General features: G+C 37.7%; 1 long non-coding RNA gene across 2 annotated transcripts in view; it reads left to right on the plus strand.

Annotated features, from left to right (window-relative positions):
- Nucleotides 1–16,219, plus strand: part of LOC143236635 (uncharacterized) — a 29,178-nt gene extending 12,959 nt beyond the window's left edge. The window contains exon 4 of one of the 2 annotated variants that reach the window (XR_013019635.1): nucleotides 15,619–16,219. This is a non-coding gene — a long non-coding RNA (uncharacterized LOC143236635). The remainder of the gene's footprint in view (nucleotides 1–15,618) is intronic. The other variant, XR_013019637.1, reaches the window with a different exon arrangement.
- The last annotated feature ends 1,084 nt before the right edge of the window (nucleotides 16,220–17,303 follow it).

Consider the following 17,303-nt stretch of genomic DNA (forward strand, 5'->3'; position numbering starts at 1 on the left):
TTGTATGGTGACCTGTACTATTTGTGGTGGTGGCCTCGCGTTGCCCGAGGCATGTGGCGACGTGTGCATTGGTGGCTGCGGGGCAGCTGACCGATTCACGGTCCCAAAAGACCCGGGCTACGAAGGCTGGGGTGGCCGTTCGTTCTCCTTCAGTGGCTGAGATAGGGGTCCCCGAGAGGGTGACTGCCCCGGCGCCTACTGAGTCTGGGGAGAGGGGGCCTCAGTCCTGTGACGGGGGGCAGGATCTCACCTGCCCAGGAATTGGTAGCTGTGCCCTCTGAGGAGGTGGGCGGCACTTTGGGTGCCGTTCTGGTGGAGGGGGCCTCTGAGGGGACTTCGGCACATTCCACGGGCCCTGGTTTGGATGGGGCCCCTGAAGAGGTTCTGGCTCACCAGGCTCTTGCCTTCCTGTCGGGTAGTGTGGTGGGTGGGGGCAGTGTGGGCACCCACGATCCTGCCAACCCTGTCTGTGTTGGGGAGGGTACCCTCTGAGGAGGATCTTGCCCCCTGTTCGGATTGGGTTGGTGGGGGTTGCTGGGGACTGAGGAGCCACAGTCTTCCCCTACTGGCATTGCTGAGACTGGGGATTCTGAGGGACCCTTGACCCTGGCTCTGGGGATGGTGGATGTTCCAGCTCCCTCCCCCGGGATGCAGACCCTGACCTTGGACGAGCTGCTGTCGCTCAGCTCGTTCACGAATTTTCTCGACTTCCCCGGTCTTCCCTGTCTGTCTGGACTGAGTGAGGAAAGTGGGGAGGTGCAAGGGCTTTGCAGTCCCGTTTTGTTGCTGGACCTCGGTCTGGAAGTATCTTGTATGCAACAACGGTGGTCGGATGTTGGTGGCCGCTAGTGCGAAGAGGGGGTGGGGACAGATAGCCTCAATAGGCCACATGGCCCCTGCCTCCATCTACATTGTCGAAGCAGCAGCGTCACTGAGTTCTTCCCTCTGTTTGGTTGATGGTTTTTTTTCTTGCATTACTCTTAACATCGGGGGGATGCGTAGCATTGCTAAGCAATTCTACGTGTTCTCCCTATTCAACAGCTTTGCAGTTGATGCCATATTTTTGCAAGAGACCCATTTTGCCTCTCTGAGGGACCACTTTTCATTCTCATCCCGTTACCCTGTCCGTGCCTTCTGGTTATTTGGCTCTACACGTGCGCATGGGGTGGGGATCCTCAACCACCAGCACTTTCATGGGACCATCCTCGCTTCACACAATGATGCTGAGGGGCAGGTGGTATACGTTGATGTTGTTGCTAGGGGTCGTAAAGTTTGGCTTGTTTATGTCTATGCTCCTGTCTGGACTGGGGAGCGGGTGGCTTTCTTCTCGGGCTCGGACAGGTTCATGGTTACACAAGCCGATATCGTCCTTGGTGGCAACTCTAACTCCATTTTGGATCCTGCCCTCCACAAGATTGGGGTGATCATTTTTCTGGTGATCATTGTACATGGACTGTGTGCAGTGCTGTTGGATTTCGAATTTTCCGATGTCTGGCATGCACTACATGGGTATGCCTTTGTGGCTACCTGGACTGGTCTTGGCGTTTCTTGTCGCCTTGACAGGTTCCATGTGACACCTGGCCTTCGGCAGAGCCTCGGCGGGGCTGCTCTTCATCGGGTTGTGGATGTCTCGTTTTACGTGTCTGGCAATTGGAGTTTCTCGCCACATTCCGGGATTTTTCCCCGTTTTTCGGGTCCCAGCTGTGTGGAGGCTCAACGTCTCCCTCCTTGCCGAGGATGGGGTTGGAGACTCTTTGCTTGCCCTTGTTTGGGAGCTCTGTTCTGTCGAGTCTGTCACTGGGTTTTGGTGGGCAGGTCTCAAGGAGGCCAGTGCCTCCTTGCTGAGGCAAGTCAGCATGCGACTTTCGTGGGCCCAGCGCCTGGCCTTGCGAGGCAAGCAGGACATCTTGGCTGCCCCTCTTCGTGGTGGACCAATGGATCGCTGGGTCCTCTCGAACATTGAGACAGTCTGTCGGGATGTAGATTTGGATTATTCCAAACTGTTCTGTGCAGCGAGCATCTGTAGTCTGATCAAGTCGCTCGATCCCAGAACTGCCACCAGAGTGCCGCTGTGCAAGTCAAGGGAGATGGCTAAGACCCAACACATCTCCAGTGTGGTGTTGGAGAATGGTCAATCTTCATCTGACATCTCCAACATTCTGGTCGCGTGCCTCAGCTACTCTCGCCATTTGTTTTCAGCCTCGCCCGTGGACGAGGGGTTGTGGGATGACATTACTTGGTTATTGCCCTCCCTCGACCATTCTGTTCACGAACAGCTGGTGAAACCAGTCTCCTTTGGCGAGTGTTGGTCGGCCATTCGGTCCATGCCGCTTGGTCCTGGGCTGAATGGGCTGCTGGTGAAATTTTACAGCCACGTGTGGTATGTTGGCGGACCCTCCTTCGACCACCTTTTTAACGACTGTCTTGCTGTGGGATCTCTGCCAACCGAAACGCTGGACGAGTTAATTACACTTATCTGTAAGGATCCAGGCCAGTCTGAAGATCTTTCCTCGCCTATGAAACTAAAGAAAAACACTCACAATCAGCTGACTGGTGATCATCTGGAAGCATTCTTGCTTCTTTTAACGTCAAACATCAAGCCAGACATTTCTAAGCTCATAGATGACATGCAGCACCATCCATTGCACTGATTTTGACAGTTGACGTATCATAACATTTCTTCGAATAATGTGCAAACTCTTTGATGTAATCGTTATTTGTGTGTTCTTAAATGTGATGTCCATCTTGTGTAAAATAACTGTGGAACGATTTTAATCTTCACTTTTTTGTGGCTCCCAATGGTTACGAGAAGTCTGTGGCCCCTGACTCAAAACGTTTGTGCACAACTGATTTAATGCTTTCTATTCACTTGCATACGTCTGTAAATAAGTTTTCCTCTCTTCAAAGTTTGATTTTTTCAAAAATTTCCTTTTGTATTGCTATTATTGTGATTATTATTCTTGTTCCCCCCTCAATGTATGTATGTACAGTATATTTTCAAGTGTTTTTCCCCCATTGTAATGATTTTTGTAAGTTATCCTTGTAAATATCAACAGTACCAGCACAACTTCGTCTTTCTAATGCTGCTGTTTTGAAAGAAAACTCCAGTTTGTGTTGAAATTCTACTTGCAGTTTCTCTGGCTACACCCTTTAATGTTGCCCCCCTTCTCAACTGGTCGTTGCATGAGCACTTGCGTCTTCTGCCTTATTGGACGACTCCAAGTGTAATGGTGGGGAGGAGTCCCAACTGCCTGTTGCCACTCACCCCAAAGCCATATTTGCCACTTTGGGTGCCACCTATTCCACCTGAATATTGTCAAGAATTTCAGCTTATGAGACTGGACACAGCAGATCAGGATATGGTCTGAGGAACAGAAAGGGTACATTGCAGTTCAGTTTCAAGTGTAAATGTCAAACAGCAGCATTTTTTATTTTGATTTTTTTTATTCTCATCATTAGGTTTAGCTGCTTAATTCTTAATGTACTGGGCCTTTTTAAAGTTCCTAAACAGTTTGTTATTTCCTTATTTAACAATTTCAAATTGATGTTCTCTTCTTGGAAGGGACATTTTTTTAAAACATATGATCATTTTCGTTTTATCAGTAAATTTAATGTTAACTTGTTTTAGTCTTGACAAAAACAGTTTTGGTGTTGGAATTATTTTTAATCCAAAATTTCTGGGTATCATCTTAACAAGGACGAGTTCTAACTGTTGGCATGTCTGTTTATGGATGAAAAATTCGTCTTTTTAATGTTTGTTCTGGACAAGCTGTCCCTCCAGCTTTCTTTAATCTCTCGTTTGGACCATTATCTGATAACCATGTTGGACATCATTTTAGGGGTGATTTCAATTGTTTTAGACCCTGTTTTGTATAAGATGGGTGTGATCCTTCCCCAGGAGTAAAAAGAGGAAAAGCTCCTTGACACCATACTTCAATATTTTACATTTCAAGATGTTCTGCAGCAGCTTTATGGATCCACATTGTCTTTTAGATGTGTTTGTCAAAGGATATCCTGAAGACTCGATCGTTTTTATGTAACTCACAACTTTAAGTTTTCTTTCACAAGCAATGGTTTATGCAGTAGGCAACTTTCAGCAACATGTTTGGGGTTATATGGCCATTTGTCTTTCCATGACTTTACACCTTACATAGAAGTCCAGGGATATGGAAACTCAATTATTCTCTCCTATCCCAGCATGATGTACTGAATAAGTTATTTTCCTTAATCACTTCATGGTGTTCAGTTGATGTGGTGGGCCCGTCTTGGTGATGTGGACTAAAGGAGAAGTACAATGAACTCTCACCTGAATAGGATGTTATACACACTAAGACCAATCGTTTATTATTATTATTATTATTATGCAGTCAGAATATTTTATCTACCTTGTTAAAATGATCTTCCCTTGATGTTTTGGTCCAATAAAATATTGAACAGATAAAGCAGGTCATTGACCAAGATCATCAATTACTGCACTGTACCATTCTGCCACAATTAGTGGCAAGGCTAAATCTTTTGAGGCTGAGTTATACAATCATGTCTGGTTGTGTTACTCGTCAGATTTCTCGTGATAAACATTACTTCATTAAAATTCAGCAGTGAGTCATTGAGTTCCAAGACAGTAAACATTATACAAGTTTATCATTTTTAAGAACTGTATTGCTCTATGCCTGTGCATCATGACCTTTGGGAAGACATTACCTGATTTTTACGAACTTTAGATTCTGTATGTATTGCTGATTTAGTAACACCTATCCTTATCACAATGTAGGGAAGCTATTTCACTCTTGCCACCAGGTGGATGCCAGGGCCTGATGGTTTGACTCTGTTTTTACAGAGGCACGTGGCCAATATTAGGGAAGACATTTCTCCAGGCTTTTAATGCACGTATACAGAATGGGTCAATTACATGGCTCATTATTGAATGGGATCATCTGTTTAAAATTGAAGATGAAGCCCCTCGTTTTTTCTTACAGGCCTATTGCCATGTTGAACGTAGATGTGAAAATTCTCAAGTTTACAGCGGAGTTCAGTTATATCATCTTTAGTGTTACCAATTCAAACATGTGTTCAGACTCTTAGTATTCAACAGAACTTGGTTCTCAGATATTTTCTGGGACATCAATAATAAGCAGCTTTTTCCATATATGTTTCACGAAACTAATGGAAAGCTTGCCAGAGTGAATCATGAATTTCTATCGGTTTTTACTGAGCAAGTTTGGTTTCCCCAATATGATTATTACATACATTCGGGCTTTATACAGTAACGCGACCAGTGGGGTTTTAGTCAATTGGTTTTTAACTAACCCTTTTCTGATTTCACATGGTATTAGACATGGTTCTCCTCTGTCTCCCTTACTTTATACCTTGTACATTGAAAGCAACTTATTTGTATTTTTTCACCTAGTGTCAAGGTCATTCCTCTACCTGGAAGCAGGGGGTCATACTCTTAATTACCTCAGTCACATAAATAATGTGAATTTCTTCCTCTTAGGGGCCCGGCATGGCCAAGCGTGTTAAAGCGTGCGACTCGTAATCCGAGGGTCGGGGGTTCGCGCCCGCGTCGCGCTAAACATGCTCGCCCTCCCAGCTGTGGGGGCGTTATAATGTGACGGTCAATCCCACTATTCATTGGTACAAGAGTAGCCCAAGAGTTGGCGGTGGGTGGTGACGACTAGCTGCCTTCTCTCTAGTCTTACACTACTAAATTAGGGACGGCTCGGTGCAGCGGGCTAACAACCTACTCACTTAAATACCTGTTGAAGAATCCGCAAACGATTGCGGCCCTAAGTTCCTTGATGGAATATAATGGTGAAAACTAATGTGAATTTCTTCCTCTTAGACACTACCTCCTTTGGGTATGCTCTCCACATTGTCGATCTTTATTCAAAGGCCATTGGAACATGTTTAAAATCTTTCTAAAACTAAGGCAGCTTCGTTGGGGAAGTTGTGCCATTGTGAAGATGTACCTTCCAGGTTGCCTTGGACCAGGGAACCAATTAAATATTTGGTTTATTTATCCTGAACATAAGAATTGAAAATATCTTTACCAACAAGTTAATTATCCCGTTTATGAATGTTTTCATGCAACAATTTAAAGAACAACTCTCTCTCTCTCTCCTTTGTGTGGATACTAAATCTTTGGCTTTAAGCTTGGTATTGCCAATACAGATTTGAAATTTATCCCGATGATTTTTTGATACAATACATTTTGGGTATCACATTGTGGTATTTTGGTCACCCTATTTCCCTTTTGGTCCCTATATGTTCTAGTCGTCCACACTGGTATGAAAAGCTAATCCAATCCATTAGAGAGCTTGCCATAGATCCCGACTTCTTGTTAGAAAGATGTGCTTCTTGGTCATTATGCACCTGAGTCTTATGGCTCAACTGGAATAAAATGGTTTTTTCAACAGTCGCGACACTTTTGCCAACATTGTACGTCGGGTTAAATATCTTCTCTTACAGTTGGAAGACGATTTTGTACATTGCAGTCTGGTATCTTTTCAGGCAATGTGGAAACCAGCTTATAACTCATTTTATATCGAAGGTTACTGCATTGCATAAAAGATTTGGATTTCTGTTTGCAAATAAAATTGAGTAATTCTTCCTCACAAAAGGATTAACTTCGATGTTGTATCCTTGTAAAACTGATCTGGTTGTATCCTGTACTTTTTATACATTTTTTTTAAAATATTAAACACTTTGTATGACAGCAGAGTACTTAGTGCTTGCTTCACTTCTGCCATGAGTTGGCTTAATATTGCAGTACTTCTGGGACAGGTCCACTCTATTTTAAAAACTAAAGAAAGGTAAATTATTACACTGAATATTATGAGGGTCGAATCTTACCACTTGCAATGGGAGTACAGTGTTATGCCTGACGATAATCAACTGTGAAAAAAGGTCGTGGTTTGTTCATTTTTTCATGTCTCACACATCTTTACTAAGTGCCATAATTAATTTATGGAAGTCAAAATTAAGTAATAGTTCACTTGTATGTCTCCAAGGGTTTGGCTGGATTGGTTGATTAGATTAGCACAAGCAGCTAGGCTATCTGCTCCAAAAACCAGGGAAAAAGTTAAAACACAAGTGCAAAAGAATAGCATAAAACCAATGTTTACACCTAGTCTACAGCATTAAGAGAAAAACTACAATAATATAAATTGTCGAGGACATTCTATAGCATAATTTTAATCATGCTAACTCGCCAAAAAGACTAACAAGGAAGAACAAAACCACCAGTCACATGAAGTTGGCCTTTCTAGTCCTGGTTCAGAGTTATTTGAAGTTATGGGAATTTTTAAAAAAAGTAAAATAAGTTTTAAGAGACTTGTAGCAAAATTTTTAATAACTTGCCAGGATGACTCGGTGGTTTGAACAGCAACGTTAGTCATCTGAAGTTGGCCTTTCCAGTCCTGGTCGAGTTCTTTGTCATTACAGCCATTTTCTAATTTCAAATTGAACTAGATGGACTGCAAGTCTTAAGAGAATCTCATTTAAAAGGTCTCATGCATAAATTAAAAAGTTAAATGACATTAAAAAGATTAATGACCTTTAATTTTAAAAAAACTAAGAACATTTTCAATATGGACAGTGTCACCATCACCAATAACACTGTAACGTTATGGACAAACTTTGGGAGAAAACATGTTTAAAATGGCACCATCACCTAGAGTCGTAATGATAGCAAGACAGTAAAATGTGGCTTATAAAGACCCGAGTGCCACACAGACTCCATATTAGTGGAACAGTCCGAGATAAAAGAAAATCAGTTAAAAAACTGGCCAATGCATAGTATAGTTAGAATGACTTCCTCTTTCCAATCCATTGGATGACAGAGGTCACGGCTTTGGCATTTGGTTTCCCATGGCCCTAGGACAAACTGGAAACACTAACACTGTAGATTCCCTTTTATGATATCTATGTCCATCTACCCCAACTAGATGGGGTAGTACATCTTTGGACCACTTAATCTACCAGTTTACATGGAACAATAAGTCAGAACTGGTGGCTAGATCGACACTCAAACTTCCCAGTTCTCCAGGAGGTTTAAGCATACCATCTATTCCTCTGCAGTGTCTCGCACTGTAAGCTGCTCTTCTCAGGAGAGGTGTGCACTCAGATCACCCATGTGCATTCGTAGTTTCATACTTCATAGGGTTTGGAATGAAATACGTTGGTCGGCCTCACTCTCTATTCACACCCACATGTACCAAGCACTTACCACTCCCACTCAACCATTGCCTGTACAATAAAATCCACATATTCCCTGGCCCAAAGTTTCAAAAAGCATAACATCTTTCTTTTGACCATTACCTGACAACCCCAAGCTGAAGAATAGTGCATATTATTTATCAGGAGAAGTGAAAGGAGCTATAAAATAGAGTGTTATACAGACTAAGACCAAATGTTTGTTATGCCGTCATCAGAATATATTATCTGCTTTATTAAGAGGATATTCAATTGATATTTTAATATAAAAAATATGACCAGATGAAGTAACTGAGGCAAGATCTGTTGAAGCTGAGCTATATAACAATGTTTGGTGGGTTAACACTCAGACTTTTCATCTGCAAACAGAGTTCCAAAACAGAAGATATACAAGAGTGTTATGATCATTTTCAACAAGTCTGTTACAATTAACCTGTGCATCATGACCTATGGCTAGTGGTGCATGTTTAAATATTTCTAAACCTAATGCAGCTTGATTAGGGAAGTAGCAATATTGTGAAGATGTGCCTTTGGGGTTGCATTGGATAAAGGAACCAATTAAATGGTTCAGAAGTTACTTTCTTGATAGCAAAAAACCCACTTGAAATGAAAAACATACATCTCAGAATGGCTGGTATGGGTAGTAACACTTACTGTTTTTTTGTCTGAAGATGAGAATTAGAAATATCTTTATCAAGAAGTTAGTAATGCTATTCACGAATATGAATATTCAAGTACAAATTTATTTTCGTGCAGTAGTTGTAAAAGAATTCTCTCTCCCATGTTGTGTTGTGTGGGCACAATGTTTTCAGTTACTAAAATATGAAGAAATAGTTAACTCATTCTTTTGGATTTCTTTGTGGAGGTAAAACCAAATTGTGTCACATAAACAATGAATTTGCCAATAACTAATGGCAGATTCGCCCCCTTCCTTTGTTGGATACTAAAGTTAGGGCTTTAAACCTGGCTTTGACCATCTGGATTGTAAATTTATCCAGTCATCCTGATACTTTCTTGATACGATACTTTTTAGGTGCCCGTTTTATGGTATTTTAGTCTTAGTTTTTCCCAACTGGTACCTATAGGTTCTATTTGTCTATGCTGGTATGAACAACTAGTCCAGTCCATCAGAGAACTTCCCAAAGATTCCGACTTCTTGTTAGAAAGATGCACTTTTCAGTTACTATATATCAAGCTACTTCCAGTAGCTATATGCAGGGTAAACCTCAAGTTTCATGGGCTGAAGGGTAGAAAGGGGGGATGATTTTTGCAACCACTTATGTGGACTGTTCAATTTGCAAATTGGTAATCTCTGATTACGTGAAGCTGAAAGCTGTAGACATGCAGTACAGAGTAATCTTGTTGTTACGATACTTTGATGTATACTTAGGCCTACTGACTGATACTTACGAAGTTACGAACTATAAGTTAGATCGAAAAGCTTAGAAGCACGCCTATATTAAAGATGTACATTTCGGCTACTGAAAAAGCCTACATCTAGGCCTAATTATGTAATTCGATGGGTAAGAACACGAGAATCACAAGAACAAAACACAATTTGTAGGCGTGTGATGCAATAAAACAATTCAACAGACCAAACTGTAGGGAGGGATGATTGTATGCACCATACCCCCCACCTAAAATGAAGGGGGGATGTATATCCTCATCCCCCCCAGGATCTACGCCCCTGCTCCCAGTTCTTGAACGTGTTCCGAGGTATTTCTGTTGGCGTAGTGCACATTGTATTTTACCTGTCAGAGTAACTTTGTATCTCCATCAGATGTGTCGGATAGAAGCATGTTCATTGGGTCTAGCATGTGTGGAATCGGTTATACAACTTTTTATTCTGTGACCTATGTCACAGCCCCCCGCTAGTACAGCGGTATGTCTCCGGATTTACAACGCTAAAATCAGGGGTTCGATTCCCCTCGGTGGGCTGAGCAGGTAGCCTTTGTGGCTTTGCTAAAAGAAAAACACACACCTATGTCACAAAAAGTATGGGCTTTTGTTGCAAAATTGTTCCACGTTTTATATAATTACCCAGTTCTACTGTCTAGAGAGCTTACGATTTTTTTAATTATTTTAGTCTGCTGAAATATTACATGTGGTTCAACAAGAGTAAAATGGTTTTTGAACACTGACACGATACTCTTGCCAATATTCTACAGCTGGTTAAATATCGTCTTCTCCTAAGGTTGAAGTAGATTATTTGTTTGAATAGGGCATCTTTCCGGGGATTGTGGAAGCCAACTCACAACGCTGTATCTTGTATTCAAGGTGAACGTGTTACATAATTCAGCAGTTATTCCTAATGAAATGAATTAACTTCAATTTCGTATTCTAGAGAAACTGAACTGGTTGTATCCAGTTCTGTTTTTGTTTTCACTACAGTATATGATTACGAACGAAATTAGGCACACGAAGTCGCATATCCATTTGTACCCTTTGGGTTCTTGTATAAACTGCCATATGAAGTTCATAATACTCGTACGACTATAACTACTTAAGAGTGATGCGATTATGTTTGGCACACGCATGCTAAACTTCAATCTTGCACGAACAACTTCTGTATCGCACAGACGACACACCGGCACCTCATATCATCCACCTGTACGAGATTGAAGAAACTTCAACGGCTTCGCCTGCGGTCTCAATAACGTCATATACGTGTGCTTCAAATTATTCAAATTACACAGAGCGGAGAAGCATTAACACGCATAACGTTATCATTCGCTAAATTACACAAGAATACACTACAGTCTTCTCACTAATCAATATACCATTCCTACAAAACTATTAACACAAATTGTTCACTTACAACCCAAAAAGCTGTTTTTACTGTCGGTACTCTACCTACGTCCACACCAACCTTAACTTTCGCAAGTGATAACATTTACCTTCTCCTAACAGACTTATGTACCTCCTTTACTATATTTCTTAAAATGGTGTTTACAAGGTTTATCTGGATTTCAATAATATGTTGATAATCAGTCTTAAAGATCCTTTAAGAATTATGACCAATGTAGTTTGTGACACGTTATTTTTCTATCATAAAAAAGTAAATTTCGTTAGTAAGATATATTTTAGAAAATATTAACAATGAATTCTCATATTTTCATTGAACTCGTTTCCTAGGGGAAAAATCCATAATAATTAGCAAATATTTAGCGAAAATCGTTTTACGCTTTGAACCTAAAACTTGATTCTAATGTAAAGCTAATATTTTGTTGTTGTCATACATTTTTGTAACAAAACTAGCTCCGAATAACTGCACAGATTAATTAATATTTACAGCAAACAATTCGTCAGTCATTTATATCAAGTTGATTGTGTGAACATCCTACGAATTCATTAATGAATATTCACCGACGTTTCACTGCCTCGACGGTGGTAAAAATTATCCCTTTTTCTTCGACGGGCTACAGTTGTTTGTATTTTAATATCTAGTAGCTTTAAGAACGTTCTGTATTTCTCTTTGTGTATAGAGATACGTCAAAAATAAGGTACGAAATACTGAAAACACGTACGACATTTCTGAGCGTTTTCAAGTACTATTCAAAAAACATTCCGAATATCATAAAGTTTACTTATTAGTATTGTGTTTCGCGATTATGCACAACTCAAAAGCGGGTTACATTATTAACTGAATATCAATATTGATTAGTAATGGACTGCCCTTAGAGTTATAAAACTTCATTACTATGTCTATTGACAATGTTTTGAAGCATTTTTGCAATTTGATTTAATATTTTTGGAAAGTTTTCGGTCGATGTTTACAATACATATTTTTACTCCAATTATAGTTACAATGCAGCAATTTCTTGATATTTTTTCTCGACTAATGTCCATGATTTAAACTTATAAATCCAGTTATTGATAGTGCCACGATGACATTACGCAAAAAGTGTTCGAATTTTCGATGTCACAACTTATAAAAGTTTTACCCTAAAAACATTCATTCACTGCAATATTTCGCGTTTTTGTTTGACGTTATTCACATTAATAACCTACAGAGATAACGCATTTTAATCTCGAAATATTTTCTATTATTAAGTTAAACGTGTAAATGAGAAGAGGCTAATGAACTCTTTGTTTAAGACTAAACTTTTAAATATACTACGACTTCATTTAAACCAGCGTTTAAATAGATGATACTACTTAATTCACAGAAAATATCGGAACTGAAACTTTGAGTGAATTGCTAAAAAGGTTATTTATTACATATAAGAGTAGTATGGTTAACTTTGTTGCCCCAGTAGATGCGGCGCTGTTATTTTCTCGATTAATTTGATAAGTAATAAATATATGTGTGGATTATTCTTTATAAGTTCAAGTATGATTAGTAAAGCGTGTTTTTTTTGTTATTCTTCTGGTGTTACGGCTGATGTAAATATTGAATTTATATCTGCAAATGTGTGCACATCTATTGTATTTATATAAATATTACATTTATATCTGTACATGTGTTTGTTTGTTTGTTTTGGAATTTCGCACAAAGCTACTCGAGGGCTATCTGTGCTAGCAGTCCCTAATTTAGCAGTGTGAGACTAGAGGGAAGGAAGCTAGTCATCACCACCCACCGCCAACTCTTGGGCTACTCTTTTACCAACGAATAGTGGGATTGACCGTCATATTATAACGCCCCCACGGCTGAAAGGGCGAGCATGTTTGGCGCGACTGGGATCCGAAACCGCGACCCTCGGATTACGAGTCGCACGCCTTAACACGCTTGGCCATGCCGGGCCATCTTTACATGTGTGTACATCTGTTAGATTTATATAAATATTGCGTTTATATCTGCATATGTGTGTGTGTACATCTATTGTACTTATACAAATATTATATGTATATCTGCATATGTGTGTGTATATTTATGTATATGTTTGTTGTTCTAACTACTTTTGTTATTGATGACTTGTAATTAATTCAACTTTGTTCTTTTTTTGTTGTTCCACAAAGTATTGGTAAATAAAATTTCGTAACAAGTATCTGCTCTTATCAGCTTAATATCTTATACAGTTCCCATTGGAAACCATAATTCATATTCATATATGATTTACCTTGTTCATACATCAGTTACACTTCTTACCTAGATGTTCTAGCCATGTTTCCTTGTTGTTACATCAGTTACACTTCTCAATTAGATTTGATTACTGTGTTTACCTCGTTGATACATCAGTTACACTTCTCACCTAGACACGATAGAAGCTTTTACCTTGTTGATACATCAGTTGCAGCCCTTACTTAGATATGATACCTGTGTTTACATCGTTGTGTTGATATGTAGAACAGTGAAATTGTTTGTATCATATGAACCGTTTGTTCTTATTACTTTAAAACATGTAAACCTGTTTTTTTTTTCCTATTTTGCTGCAGAACATCCGTGGTTTTGGCGTAGTAAAAACAATTGCAACTAAACAACTTGTAGTATAGTTTCTTTCCAGAGTTGTTATTTACGGTGTAATCTGTTATGGTTTTCACTAGGAATATTCTTCTGTGTGAGATTACAGTTTTTTGTAAAAGTTGTGACTTAAAGCAGACTGTGTACAAAGAGTTATTTATCGTCATTTACAATGAACCGGATCATAAAATATCTTTTACGTATTTCAGTATGAACTGTTGTTATGCGTCCACCATCAGAGGGACCCTTACATTGTGTTAGTTAATCGTCTCCTGGTAAAGGAGCTTAACCTTGATGCTAAAGTATTTATAGGCATTTTTTTCTTTCGTCTTTAAATTAAAGCTTATTTCAAGCCAGTTTAGACTAACATGAATATTGATTATTTTATTGAATTAATACCTTTTTAGGCTTATAACTAGTTAATTAAATTGAAATCACATCAAAATTTAATTACCAAAAAGCATTAATAAAAAAATAAGAAACTAAGTAGGTTAAATACATTTTACAAAATAATCTTTAAGTTTTTTAATTATTAAACTAGATGTATCATTTAATGCCTGATATATATATATATTTATTGTATTGTCTTTAATGCAATTATTTATTTACAATGTTGTACTTGTTGTTTCTTCACATTCAAATACAGATGAGAATGGACTTAATGATAAAGCATTTGTATCGACTCAGTAGATGTGATTTCATTTGAATTCAGTATAGAATATGGTCATATTAAGAGCAAGGAAAACCTTCTGCATATTTGAAGTCTGATGGTTGAAACTTCCAGGGTTATCATTGACTGATCTTCTGTTTCAGTTTCAGTGATGAATTTAACAAGGGCTCAATGAATGTTGTGAGATACAACATCTACTAACATCCTCCAAATAATACCTAAACACTGTAACATAAAACCTACATCTTAGAATGTAAACCTAAATTCTGCAATGTCATACTTGTATCCTATAATATAATGCAAAACTTGAATGTTATGTGAAGAACACTTATATCCTGTAATATAGTATAAATCTTAAATGTTGTGTAATATAACACCTATATTCTGTAATATACTACACATCTGTAATGTTGTATTATGTAACAACTATATCCTGTAATATACTATACATCTTAAATGTTGTATAATATAACATCTATGTCCTGTAGTACAGTATACATTTTAAATGCTGTGTAATATAACACCTATGTCCTGTAATACAGTAAAATATTAAATGTTGTGTAATATAACACCTATGTCCTATAATATAATATAAATCTTAAATGTTCTATTACATAACATCTATATCCTGTAATATAATACATATATTATATATTGTATAACACCTATATTCTGTAATATGGTATCAATATTAAATGTTTTATAACACCTACATCCTGTAATATAGCATAAATCTTTAAAATAGTGTTATGTTACACTTGTTCACTAAAAGAGTAATTTCTGAAGTGTTGTAGGATATAAAACTCCAGTTATTTGACAGAGTTCCAAGTATCATTCAGAATAAGACCATTATTTCTTAGCCCAATGATAACAGTTGTGTAGAAATTTTAAATGTATCTAAAATTTGTATTTTGTTTTAAAAGTTTACAGAACTCGATGAATGTAAGTAAGGAATATAAAAGAGATTAAGCTAGGGACTGTTCAGTTGTTGAAGGTGTCTTTGTTGTTATATGATTTCAGATGTTCTTCGGTACTTCTCATGCGTGCGTATACTTGTCTGCTGACTTGTGTAGAATCAACTGCATTATGTTAGTAAAACAGCTGTTATAGTACACAGTTTGAAATATTTGACATTATCTACTGTTTAATCCAAAACCACATGTATCTGTTACAGGTGACAAGAAACATGTTCACTGTATTAGAAATTAGAAAGTATTAAACTTCTTAGACTGTTTTTTTTTCCACATCAAATATTACCAAAATAATATGAAAAAAGGGCACTTCAGGTTTTTGTAATTGTAGGTTTATTAATTAATGTTATCTTTGTTTACAGGGGCTGGAAGCAAAGAATCAGTTCACAGCCTGCATAGCAAAATTCAGGGCACTGTGACATCACTGGTTTTAGAAATTATATTACAAGGGAGGTAACATCAAGTATTAGTGACAAAACATGGTTACTGTAAGGACACTATAAGACTCTTGCTCTTCTAAAATACTTAACTGAATATACCAGTTACAGTTTTGTTAAGAGACCACCATGTAATAAGAGCTTAGAACTTTTTACCCTCAAGTATATGTTGATGCAGTGTTTCTTCGCGCTTAAACGAGTAAGAGCATACGATAAATTATGTCACAGGAAATTCACTAAATATGTATGTTAAGAAATGTTAGATAGAGAACTTTAAATAGGGGTAAATTGTGTCCATGGTAAGATGTGTAAAATATAGAAGCAACAGAATAAATTATAACTATACTACAAAATTTTAGGTAAGGGACATTCTAATACAGTACATTACTTTTGCTATTCACTTTCAGTGCTGCTACTTATAATTGTAATGGAACTTAATGGTATACATTTATTTTAATATCTACGTTTGTTTCAGTTTAATACATGTAACATATGTATTGTGCAAGTCCTGCCCATTTACCAAATTTGTAATAGATTATCGAGAATATGAATAAAAAATATACATTTTACAAAAGCTCTAACGTATTTTTGAATATTTTTGGCCAAGTGAATTTTCAAAAATCATGCCTAATAAGTATAAAAGCTAGCAGCCCCAAGATGTGGAGAGACAGTTATACAGAATATTGTTGGATTACTACAGTCATTTACTATAAGCAACAAGAGGTATAATTGCAATAAACACCTTTTAATTGGAAAACTACAGAAACTTGACCATTAACGTTTGTAGATTTCGAACATTATAACCCTCAAGGAATCAAATATGGATGTTAGTATTTGTACAAGAACATCAGATATTTTTGTTGGAAAAACGTACTTATGAAAAAGAGAGTATATTTGTGTTAAGAGAAATTGTTCATAGCAATCTTGTTGGCAAATATCATAAATTTAATACGTATCAACATTTAATCAAGTTCTAAATTAAAATTAAAATGTCTGGCTATTTAAAATCATAATAACTAACATAATAAATTGGGGGCTTATGTCCAAGATAAGAATAAAAGACAAAATCTGAAATAAATTAAAATTCAAATCTTATTTCAATTTACGTTTATCAGTGCTAACAAGATTTGATCATGTCTGATTATCAAAGTTTTCTTGAATTGCCGTGACTCTAACAACTAGATAAATATAACAAAAGTGAATTGTTCGAAATTGCTAAAATTTTATATTTTAGATATAATTTTATATCTAATTTTAGAATTAGATGCAAGAAATAAATGAGAATAAAAGAACTAAAACAACGTATTATTTAAATATTAGTCAATAATGATTTATTGTTTGAGGAAGCATTGTGGAAATATTATAATGTATCCACTAGCCAGTCAGAGTAGAGTGATAAAGATAGGTTATAAATCATTAAACCTTAAATAAATTGAGCTTGAACAAGCCCATATCAGAGCCCCAAAAAGGGAAAGAGCATGCCTACATCACAGCCTATAAAGAGCAAGTCTGCATCAAAGCCAAAAAGGGAAAGAGCAAGTCCATAACTAAGTAGAAAGAGAAAGTCAACCAATCAGCACAAGTTTCATTTTCTCAAGTGCAGGGTGATG

The sequence above is a fragment of the Tachypleus tridentatus genome, chromosome 2 (assembly GCF_004210375.1).
Source record: "Tachypleus tridentatus isolate NWPU-2018 chromosome 2, ASM421037v1, whole genome shotgun sequence".
NCBI classification, from domain to species: Eukaryota; Metazoa; Arthropoda; class Merostomata; order Xiphosura; family Limulidae; genus Tachypleus; species Tachypleus tridentatus.